The sequence below is a fragment of the Chrysochloris asiatica genome, unplaced genomic scaffold (assembly GCF_000296735.1).
Source record: "Chrysochloris asiatica unplaced genomic scaffold, ChrAsi1.0 scaffold00057, whole genome shotgun sequence".
NCBI lineage: Eukaryota > Metazoa > Chordata > Mammalia > Afrosoricida > Chrysochloridae > Chrysochloris > Chrysochloris asiatica.
The window spans coordinates 16,405,892-16,416,978 of record NW_006408575.1 but is presented as its reverse complement, the minus strand read 5'-3'; the positions used below and the strand labels follow the sequence as shown (position 1 = coordinate 16,416,978).

Sequence of the window (11,087 nt, the reverse complement as noted above, 5' to 3'; positions counted from 1 at the left end):
AAAATGAAATGGAACCCATTAAGATTGATACCATAGAAATTAGTGAACTGAAATGGATTGGTATTGATCATTTTGAATGTGAAAATGACATGGTTTACCATGCCTGGAAAGACCAATTGAAGAGTAATGGTGGCACATTCATCATCAAAAAGAACATACCAAGATCTGTCTTGAAGTACAATGTTATCAGTGATTGGATAGTATCCACATGCCGACAAGACAAGACCAGTTAATACCACTATTATTCAAATTAATGCACCAAACACTAAAGCCAGTCATAATGAAATTGAAGAATTCTACCTACATCTTTGGCTTGAAACTGATCAAACATGCAATTAAGATATATTTATAATTTCTGGCAATTGGAATGCAAAAGCTGGAAACAAAGAGGAAAGATCAGTTGTTGCAAAATATTGCTTTGGTGACAGAAACAATGCTGGAGATCACATGACAGAATATTGCAAGATCAATGACTTCTTCATTGCAAATACCTTTTTAAAACAAAATAAAGATGACTATACACATGGACCCCACCAAATGGAATACGCGGCAATCAAATTGACTACATCTGTGGAAAGAGATGGTGGAAAAGCTCCATATCATTAGCCAAAACAAGGCCAGACAGATTGTGGAACAGAACATCAATTGCTCATTTGCAAGTTCAGGCTGAAACTGAATAAAATTAAAAGGAGTCCACAAAAGCCAAAGTATGACCTTGAACATATCCCACCTGAATTTACAGATCATCTAAACAACAGATTTGAGGTACTGGCCACTAAAGACCAATACCAGAAGAGTTGTGGGATGACATCAAGATCATCACACAGGAAGAAAGCAAATGGTTATTAAGTAGACAAGAAAGAAGGAAAAGATCAAAATGGATGTCAGAGGAGACTCTGAATCCAGTGTACAGTTGTAAAACAAATGGAAGAAGTGAGGAGGAAAAATAGCTGAATAGAAAATGTCAAAGGGCAGCTTAAGAAGACAAAGTCAAATATTATAATGAAATGTGCAATGACCTTGAGTTAGAAAATCAAAAGGGAAGAGCACACTCAGCATTTCTCAAGTCAAGAGAACTGAAGAAAAAAATCAACTCTTGACTTGAAATAATTGAAGAATTCTACGGGCGAAATATTGAATGATGCAGAAAGCATCTAAAGAAGATGGAAGAAATATAGAGTCACTTGCACCAAAACGCAATGATCGATGTTCATCCATTTCAAGAAGTAGCATATGATCAAGAGCCAATGATCCTAAAAGAAAAAGTTCAAGCTGCATTAAAGACATTGGCAAAGAACAAGGCTCCAGGAATTGATGGAATGCAAATAGAAATCTTTCAACACACTGATGTGACACTGGAGGCATTCACTCACCTATGAAAAGAAATTTGAAGACGCCTACATGGCCACTGGATTGGAATAAATGCAAAATTGTGTCTATTCCAAAGAGCAATTACCCAGGGAATGTGGAATTCTTAGGGCAGTATCATTAACATGGAATGCAAGTAAAATTTTGCTAAAGATCATCCAAAAATGGCTGCTAGTGCATTGAAGGTAACTGCTTAATTCAAGCTGAATTTAGAAGAGGATATGGAGAGAGGGATATTGTTACTGGCATTAGATGGACCTTGGCTGAAAGCAGAGAATACCAGAGAGATATTTACCTGTGCTTTATTGACTACACAAAGACTTTTAATTGTGCACATCATGACAAACTATTAACAACATTGTGGAGAATGAGTATTTCAGAGTGCTTAAGACTTCATTTTGCTTGAATCATCCATCAACACTCATGGAAACAGCAGTCAAAAAATAAAACACCTATTGCATTAGGAAAATCTGCTACACAAAACCTCTTTAAAGTATTGAAGAGAAAAGAAGTCAGTATGAGGTTTAGGGTGCACCTGACCCAAGCCATGGTATTTTCAATAAGCTTACATGCATGTGAAAGTTGGACAATGAATAAGGATGATCGTAGAAGAAATGATACATTTGAGTTATGGTGTTGGAGAATATTAAAAGTTTCATGGACTGCCAAAAGAACTAGCCAATCGGTGTTGGAAGAAGTACAGCCAGAATGTTCCTTAGGAACCAGAATAGCCAGATTTCATCTACCATACGTCATACATATTACCAAAATGGTAATATGCTTGGTAAAGTGGAGGGTCAATGAAAAAGAGGAAGACCCCCAGTGAGATAGACTGGCACAATGTCAGCAGCAGTGGGCTCAAGTGTGGCAACAATTATGAGGTTGGTGCGGTGCTTTGTTCTTTTGTACATAAGGTCGCTGTTAGTTGGCACTGACTTGAGGGTTCCTAGGAACAACACCTTGGAAAAATACTTAGCAATTCTTCATAAAGCAAAACATATGACTTAGCAATTCCACGCATAACTATAACTCAAGAGGAATGAAACTTACACAAACATTCATAGTAGCAGTATTCACAATAAACAAGAGTGGAAATAATCCAAATATCCATAAAATGATGACAGGGTTATAAAATGTAGTATATTAAAAAAATAAGATATTATTCAACCATAAAAAAGAATGAATTTCATACGTGAAGATACACTCATATTGAATATGACATGAATCATCGTCGTCGTCAGGTGCCATCGAGTCAGAACCGACTCATAGCGACCCCATGCACAGCAAAACGAAACGATGTCCGATCCTGGGCCAACCTCACTACCGCTGCCACACTTGAGTCCATCAATGGCTGATCTATCTCGTTGGGGGTCTTCCTCTTTTTCTCTGACCCTCCACCTTACCCAGCATGACATCCTTCTCCAGTGACTGCTCCCTTCGGACAATATGTCCAAAGTATGAGAGATGAAGCTTAGCCATCTTGGCCTCCAAGGAGCACTCTGGCTGCACTTCTTCCAAAAACAGATCTATTGGTTCTTTTGGAAGTTCATGGCACTTTCAGCATTCTCCTCCAACACCACAGCTCAAAGGCATCAATTCTTCTACAATCTTCCTTATTCACTGTCCAGCTTTCGTGTGCATATGAGGTTATTGAAAATACCATGGCTTGGGTCAGGCGCACCTTAATCCTCAAGCTGACATCTCTGCTCTTCAGTACTTTAAAAAGTTTCTGTGCAGCAGATTTGCCCAATGCAATACAATGACATGAATAAACATTGAAAATATGATGCTGAGTGAAATAAAGGCAAGTATTAGATGATCTCATTTATACAGAATATCTGGAATAAGAAAATAAATGAAACAGAGTAGAATCATGGTTATCAGGGTTGGTAGGGAAAGAGGAAAATGGAAAATAATTGCTAAGAGTCATAGGGTTTTGTTTTGTTTTGTTTTTAATTTCTCTTCATTTTCTTATTGTAAAATCTGTGTTACAAGGTTTATCTTGGGATTGATTAAAATTTTCTAAAATTACATAGAGATAATGGTCCACAGTCTTGTGAATATACTGAAAACATTGAATTATACACTTTAAAATGATGGATTTTATGATATGTGAAAAATACCTCAATAAAAATAAATTAATCACTAGGAATCAAATGCCTACTCAAAGGTGCCTAGTAATAATAATATGTTAATGGTATTGTTGTCCTTGTAAACCACTGAGTTGGTTCTAACTCATAGTCATAGTGAACTTGTATAGGGTTTCTGAGAGTGGCTGGTGGGATTGAAACTTATTAACCTTGGGGTTACTAGTCCCATGCTTATCCTACAGTGCCACACCAGGGCTCACTATAATATATACTGTACCATTATATCCCTGACAGTGCAATCTATTTGAATAAAAAGATATGAGCTACAAAAAATAAAAATTAAATTAAGAATAAGAAAGAGACTTACATTAAATGGTAGAGAAACATGTGGGGCTTTGGAACTAAGGGAGAAAGAGTTTTTTATAGATTGGCACAGTGGCAACAGTGATGGACACAAATGTAGCAATGATTGTGAGGTTGGTGCAGGACCAGGCAGTGTTTTGTTCTGTTGTGAATAGAGTCACTATAAGTGGATACTGACTTGATGGTACCTAACACCAACAAGAATTCCCCAGAAACTGTAGTCTTGGTATAGTGCTGTAGGGTAATCGTTGGGCCATGTGGTTGGTTTAAACTGAAGATAGCTCCTTGAAAACCCTAAACAGGGTCGCTGTGAGTTGGAACTGACTCAAAGGCATTTAACAACAACAACTTTTTGGTATTACTATAAGTAAGCACTTGGATGCTAACTTAAAGGCTGACTGTTCGAACCCACCAGATTCTCTGTGAAAGAAAATACCAAACAAACTGTTCCTGTATTGTTATTGTTAAGCGTCGTTAAGTTGATTCCAGCTCATAGCAAACCTGTATATGATTTTCAAGGAGTGGCTGGTGGGTTTGAGCTATCGACCTTGTGGTTAGCAGTCCAATGCCTATCCTACAGCCCCACATCAGGACTCCTAAAATGATTAAATAATTAAAGTTAATCTAAAGCAATTGGAACAAATAGTAGCAAAAGTGCAATATCAAAATGGCCAAGTTTATAAAGATGTTTGAAGTTGGGGAGGCATGCTACCCCAGGACCCTTGCAAATTCTGTGGGGCAGTTCTACTTTGTCTTACAGAGTGCCTATGAGTTGGAAGTGACTGGCAATAGATTTGGTTTGTTGGGTTTGTTTTACTTCCTAGTTTAGAAAAGCTTGGACAGAAGACATCTGGGCTTTGAACAAGGACCACACTATAAAACTTTGTTAGATCTCTTGGTATATGCAAATTCCACCCTCACTTAAAGCTCCAACTTTCTGCTTTCTGTCAGCACCTTCTTCTTCATCTGTGAGAATGCTTAAATTCCCCTCCTTACTCTACCAACAAAAATGAAATAACAGACAAAACCAATTGACAATCTTCCCTTTTATAATCTGTAGCTACTCCCCCTTCCCTCCTTTCTCTTCCCTTCACTTCTGAGCCAAACTTTTCTTTTCCAAATATCTATTTCTCTAGCTCTCAATGTACTCCTTAAACTAATGCAATCTGGCTTCTGACCACAGTCCTCCAGTGAAGCTGTCAGGTAAAGTTTGGTGTAAATGCAGTGGCTGTTTCTCAATCCTTATCAAACTTGGCCTAGTCGTAGACTTTGACCCCATTGACCCAACCAGCCTTCTAACAACTCTCTCTTCCCTTTTGTTCTCAGGAAGCTGTATCATTTATCTTCCTTTCTTCCTATTCCTCTGCATTTGTTCTTAATATCCATGGCTGGGTCCCCTTTCTCGGTAAGTATGAATGTTCCACAGGATATAATCTATAGCTGGTTTCTTCCTTGACATCTTTTCCCATTTCACTGGAGACTTCCAGGTTTCTAACATAGCCTCGTATCTATCCTGAGCTTTAGAACCCACTCTGAACTCCTAGGGGACATTTCCACCGGGATATCTTACACACAAGGGTAATGATGGTTCAGTGGTAGAAATCTCACTGTCCAGGCCTAACACCCAGGTCCAACTTCTGGAAAATGAACTGCATGCATAACCACCACCTGCCTGCCAGTGGAGGTTTGAGTGTTGTTATGATACTGAGCAAGCGTCAATAGAACTTCCAGATTAAGACAAACTAGAAGAAAAGCCTGATGATCTATTAAAAAAAAAAAAAAATCATGGAGTGAAAACCATATGGATATAAAGGAGCATTGTTTGATCCTCAACCAATAATGAGGATGGCACAGGACTGGACTGTGTTTCATTCCAAGGCACATGGTGTCACCATCCTGGAGTGTTCTGTGTCTAGACCTGAATATAGCATCTTCTAGTCCCACTCCCTGAAAGAGTTTCTAATCCAGAAATCAGGTAGATTCTCTTACTTCATTCCTGCCTCAAACTCCTTGTCTATTTCTCATAAGGCGATATCTCTTCTTTAACCCATCACCTCCTGTCCATTCCCTTGTTCTTCACTTCAAGCCTTGATTAATTTCTATGCAATTACTTCCTTCTCCTCTTTCCTGATTCCCCTCCAGTTCACACACAGTCACTACAGAAATGTGCTTACAAATGCAAGGTATGTCATATTTCTTTCCTGTTGTCCTAAACAGAGTCCTATCTGTCTTTTACCTCATTTCCTACAGACTAACACCTTAATTGCTTAAGTATGCCATCACTTTCTTAAGATGGCTCCATTCTCATTCTTACCTCTGCCCACATCCTCTTACTCCTCAGCCAAGCTATATTTTCTAAATATGCAATGGTATTTCTCATGCTGGTCCTTTGCACATGCTGGCTCCACTGCTTAACACATTCTTCTTAACCTTGTTTAGCTCATAAACTCCATTTACCTCTTAAAATTAGCTCAGAAGCTTCTCTACTTCTTCTTCTCTGTCATTCTACACTGAGTAGTTATACTTGTATCCATAAAACTCTAATTAAAGAAAGAGCCATTCTCTTCTATTGGCCTGTGATCTCCTGGGGGGCAGATACTGTGTGTGTTGTTTTGTTGTCAGTCACCATCAGTTTGGCTCCCAATTTATGATGACCCTACGCACAACAGAATACAATGCTAGTTTGGTCTTGTGCTGTTCCCATAATCAGTTTGTATAGTGGATTATTGTAATCCATAGGGTTTTCATTAGATGATTTTCAGAACTAAATTTCTAGACCTTTCTTCATAGCCTATTTTAATCTAGGAGCTCCAGAAATATCTGTTCAGCATCATAGCAACACACAATACTCCAGTGACTGCATACAAGATGTATTGCCTGGGAATCACACCTGAGCCTCTGACATGGGAGACAAGAATTCTACCATTGAATCACTACTTAGACTGTGTCTTTATCATACCCAGGCTTCTTGGCCCAACCCTGACACCTGGATAGCTGGAATTTAGTAAGTGTTATTGAATAGATGGATATTTGTCAGTTATCTTGTAGTTGTTGGCTGCAAACCCCAGTGGCCGACTAAAGATGGTCCCACATTCTTTTCTACTTGGATCAGGCAGATTCTAAGATGTTCCCCTAATGGTCCGTGTCTGCTAGCATTTATACCTTGTACAATATCCTCCCCTTGAGTGTGGGTCAATGTACTGATTTACTTTCAGCCAACAGGATAGAGCAAAGTATCAAAGACTGGAACTTCCATCTTGCCGGTAGACTGTCTCCACTGACTCTCTCCCTTGTTGGCCTTTATTAAACGAACCACCATATGGAAGACCTGTCTAACAAGGAACTGAGTGCCCTCTCCTATGATAGCCAACAAGGTGTTGAGTACCTCATTCTGACAATTCACAAGGAACAGAATCTTGCCAACAAGCATTCAACTGAGTGTGGAATTGGCTCCTTTGTCAGCCAGATGAGATCTTGGTCCTGACTGGCACTTTGTTTTTTGTTTGTTTTCACCTGTCTTCTCTTATCCAGTTGTTATCAATTCAATTTCCATTCATGGCAAACTCACATGTATCAATGTTGAACTGCTTCGTAGGGTTTTCATGACTCTTACCTTTCAAAGGTAGATCATCAGGCGTTTCTACTAAGGCATGTCTGGGTGGGTTGCAATTGCTAAGTTTTTAGTTAGTATTCCAGTGTTTAACTACTTGTTCCACTCAGGAGACTCCTTTGACTGAAACTGTGCTTGCAACTGTGTGAGATACAGAGGACCTAGTTAAGGGGTGCATGGATTCCTAGTCCATAGAAATTGTGAGATAAGTAAGATTTTTAAAATGTGTATTGTTTTAAGCCACTAAATTTGCGGTAATTTGTTTCACAACAGTATATAACTAATTCACTATCCCTCTCACTGAGAGGTGAAATTAAATTCTTCCCCTTGAATGTGGGTGAGGGCTTCCTGATCAATGGAAAATGATGAAAATGATATTATGGGACTTCTGATACTAAATCATAAGCAGCTTTGCATCTTCTGCCTAGATCTCTTGGAACATGTGCTTTTGGGGTACTACTTCTTGGCATGCTCCTATTCAGAATTTAGCTGTCATAGGAGAGCTGTCCAAGTCCCATGGAAAGGATGGATAAGTGCTCGGGTTGACAGTCCAGCTTAGTTCTCAGCCAAAGTCATTACCAACTGCTAACCATGTGAGAGAATCCTCTTATGCTTCCAAGTTACTGCAGTCCTCACCACCATCCATCCAACTGTAACCAAGTAAATGACCCCATGCAAGAACCAGCCAGTCAACTCACAGAAGCATGGCAGATGATACTGAATTGTGATTTTAAGCTATTAAGTGTTGACAAGTTTTGTTATGTTATAGCCAAAGCCAGACCTATTGCCATCAAGTTGATTCCAACTCATAGTGATCCTATATGGGGTTTCTGAGACTGTAAATCTTCATGGAAACATACAACCTTATCTTTCTTTGTTATTCAATAGATAACAAAAAGAGATAATAGTGAAAAAAAAATCCCATGCATCATTTTTACTAGTAACCATCAAGAGTAGGGTTTGGTAAACTACAGGCCTGCTCCTCTTCCATTTTTTTTGCCACAAATTAATACAATTAAAATGTAAATCAGATCATATAATTCATCTCCATAAAGTTCTTAGGATAAATCAACACTCCTGGTGTTGTAGGATCAGCACTGGACTGCAAGCCACAAGGCTGGTGGTTCAAATCCACTAGTTACTCCTCAGGAACCCTGTACAGGTTTGCTATGAATTAGAATCTGCTCAATGGCACTGAACAGCAACAACAATCTTCCTCAGGCACATGTCATCAGAATTTTGTATAGTAGCTCTTCCATTTTGAACTATATCATTTCCCCCTCACTCATTATTCTCTGGCCATATTAGACTTCTTTTTATGTATAGAACATTCCAAGTTCTTTCATAACTTAGTGCCTTAGCACAGGCTGTCCCCTCCATAGGAGAAGTGATGCCTCCAGCTCAGTGTACAGCTGACTCCTTGTCCTCTAGATCTTAGTTTAAATGTTACTTTTTCAGAAAGGTTTTCCCTGAGCACTTTTTTCCCCAATCCTTTTTTCATCTCCTCTTGAAAGACGTTTACCTGTGCTTTATTGACTATGCAGTCTTTTGATTCTGTGGATCATGACAAGCTATGGAGAACATTATAATTATTCCAGAATAACTAATTGCACTCATGAGTAACCTGTACATAGGCCAAGAGGCAGTTCTTGAACAGAATAAGGGAATACTGAATGGTTTAAAATCAGGAAACATGTGTGCTAGGGCTATATTCTTTCACCACACTTATTCAATCTGTATGCTAAGCAAATAACCCAAGAAGCTGGATTATATGAAGAAGAATGTGGCATCAAGATTGAAGGAAGACTCATTAACAACATGTGATATGCAGATGATAGAACCTTGCTTATTGGAAGCTAAGAGGACTTAAAAAATTACTGATGAAGATCAAAGATCATAGCCTTCAGTTTTGGTTTCACCTCAATATAAAGAAAACAAAAATCCTCACAGCTTGACCAACAAATAACATCATGATAACTGGAGAAAAGATTGAAGTTCTTAAAGACTTCAGTTTGCTTGGATCCACTATCAACACCCATGGAAACAGCAGTCAGAAATCAGTTGACATATTGCATTAGACAAATCTGCTGCACAAGACCTCTTTAAAGTGTTCAAGAGCAAAGGTATCAGTTTGAGGACTAGGGTACACCTGACCCAAGTCATAGCAGTTTCAATAGTGTTGCATACATATGAAAGTTGAACTGTGGGTAAGGAAGGTCAAAGCAGAATTGATGCATTGGAGTTATGGTGTTGGAGAAGAATATTAAAATTACCATGGACTTCCAGAAAAGCACAACAAAAAATAAATCTATGTTTGAAGAAGCACAGCCAAACTGTTCCTTAGGAGCCAGGATGGCGAGACTTTGTCTCTCATATTTCAGACATATTATCAGGAGGGCACCAGTATCTGGAGAAAGACATTATGTTTGGTAAAAAAGGAAGACCCCCCCTTCGCCCCCCGTGAACAAGATGACTCAGCACAATGGCATCAACAGTGGGCTCAAGCGTAGCAGCAATTGTGAGGATGGCCCAGGATAGAGCTGTGTTTTGTTCTGTTGTCCATGGGACTTCTATGATGGCACATAACAACAGCAACCTTTTGTTTTGTTTTGTTTTGTTTTACTTACAGAATTTATCCTTGATTTTAATTATTTTATTTTAATTTTTGCTCTAAACCCCATGAAGGCAGGTGGTTGGGGGTAGTTCTAAAATGCTGAACATATGAGACCTGTGAGAGGAACAGGAACTCGATCAAGGAAATGAGAAATGACCTTAGGCAGCCTGGGTGTTGTCCAGTGGTTCTATAAGGCTAACTTTCTGCAGGAATCCATAAAGTGAGCTGCAAAATGTAGGCTGAAGCCAGGGCAGTCTCGGCCCAATTAGAGACCACCATACCAGAAATTTCTTTCTTTGTAGCCTACTTATTTAATGTCATTCCTAACTGGTAAGTAGGTAGAGGGGAAGGTGGGATTCAATTTGGAATTTTTTTCTATAGATAGAATAAAGACTCTACAGAGACAATGTGTTTTAGGTTTTTTTGTTTTTTGTTATTTTTTAAAAAATATATGCGAGTTCTATAGAATCACAAGATACAATTTTATTGTGAAAAAACTAAACAAATACTCAACATATTAAAAGTTAAATGATTTATTATCAATATTGAAGTATAGTATGAGGGGATTATACAAAGGGGCTTTTAAAAGTTGGTGGGAAAATTCCATTATCTTTCCTTTTTATTTTTCACCAGCTTTTTTATATACCCTTGTACCTTGGGTGTAAAATTCCTTTCATCTCTGTTCTCTAGAGGAAGACATTAAGGCTTAGAGGAGTTCAGAAACTTGTTAATACAACTAGAAATTGGTGGAATCAGAATGTGAATCCATTAATTTTGATTCTAGAACTGAGCTGCCCACTGAATTAGATACTAACCATTAACCATGTATTGTTGTTGTTAAGTGCCATCAAGTTAGTTCCTTAAAAATCCTCACAACTGACTCATAGCTATCCTGTGTAGAGTTTCCAAGGAGCAATTGGTGCGTTTGAACTGCTGACCTTGTGGTTCAAAGTCCAGAGCTAATCCTACAGAACTACACCAGGAATCCTCTAACCACATATGACTATTTAAATTTAAAGTAACTAACATTGAATGAAAAGGA

The 11,087-nt window shown here is 38.5% G+C and overlaps 1 pseudogene; it reads left to right on the top strand.

Moving 5' to 3' along the window:
• LOC102814703 overlaps nt 1-11,087 on the top strand; it is a 145,443-nt pseudogene that overhangs the window by 60,893 nt on the left and 73,463 nt on the right.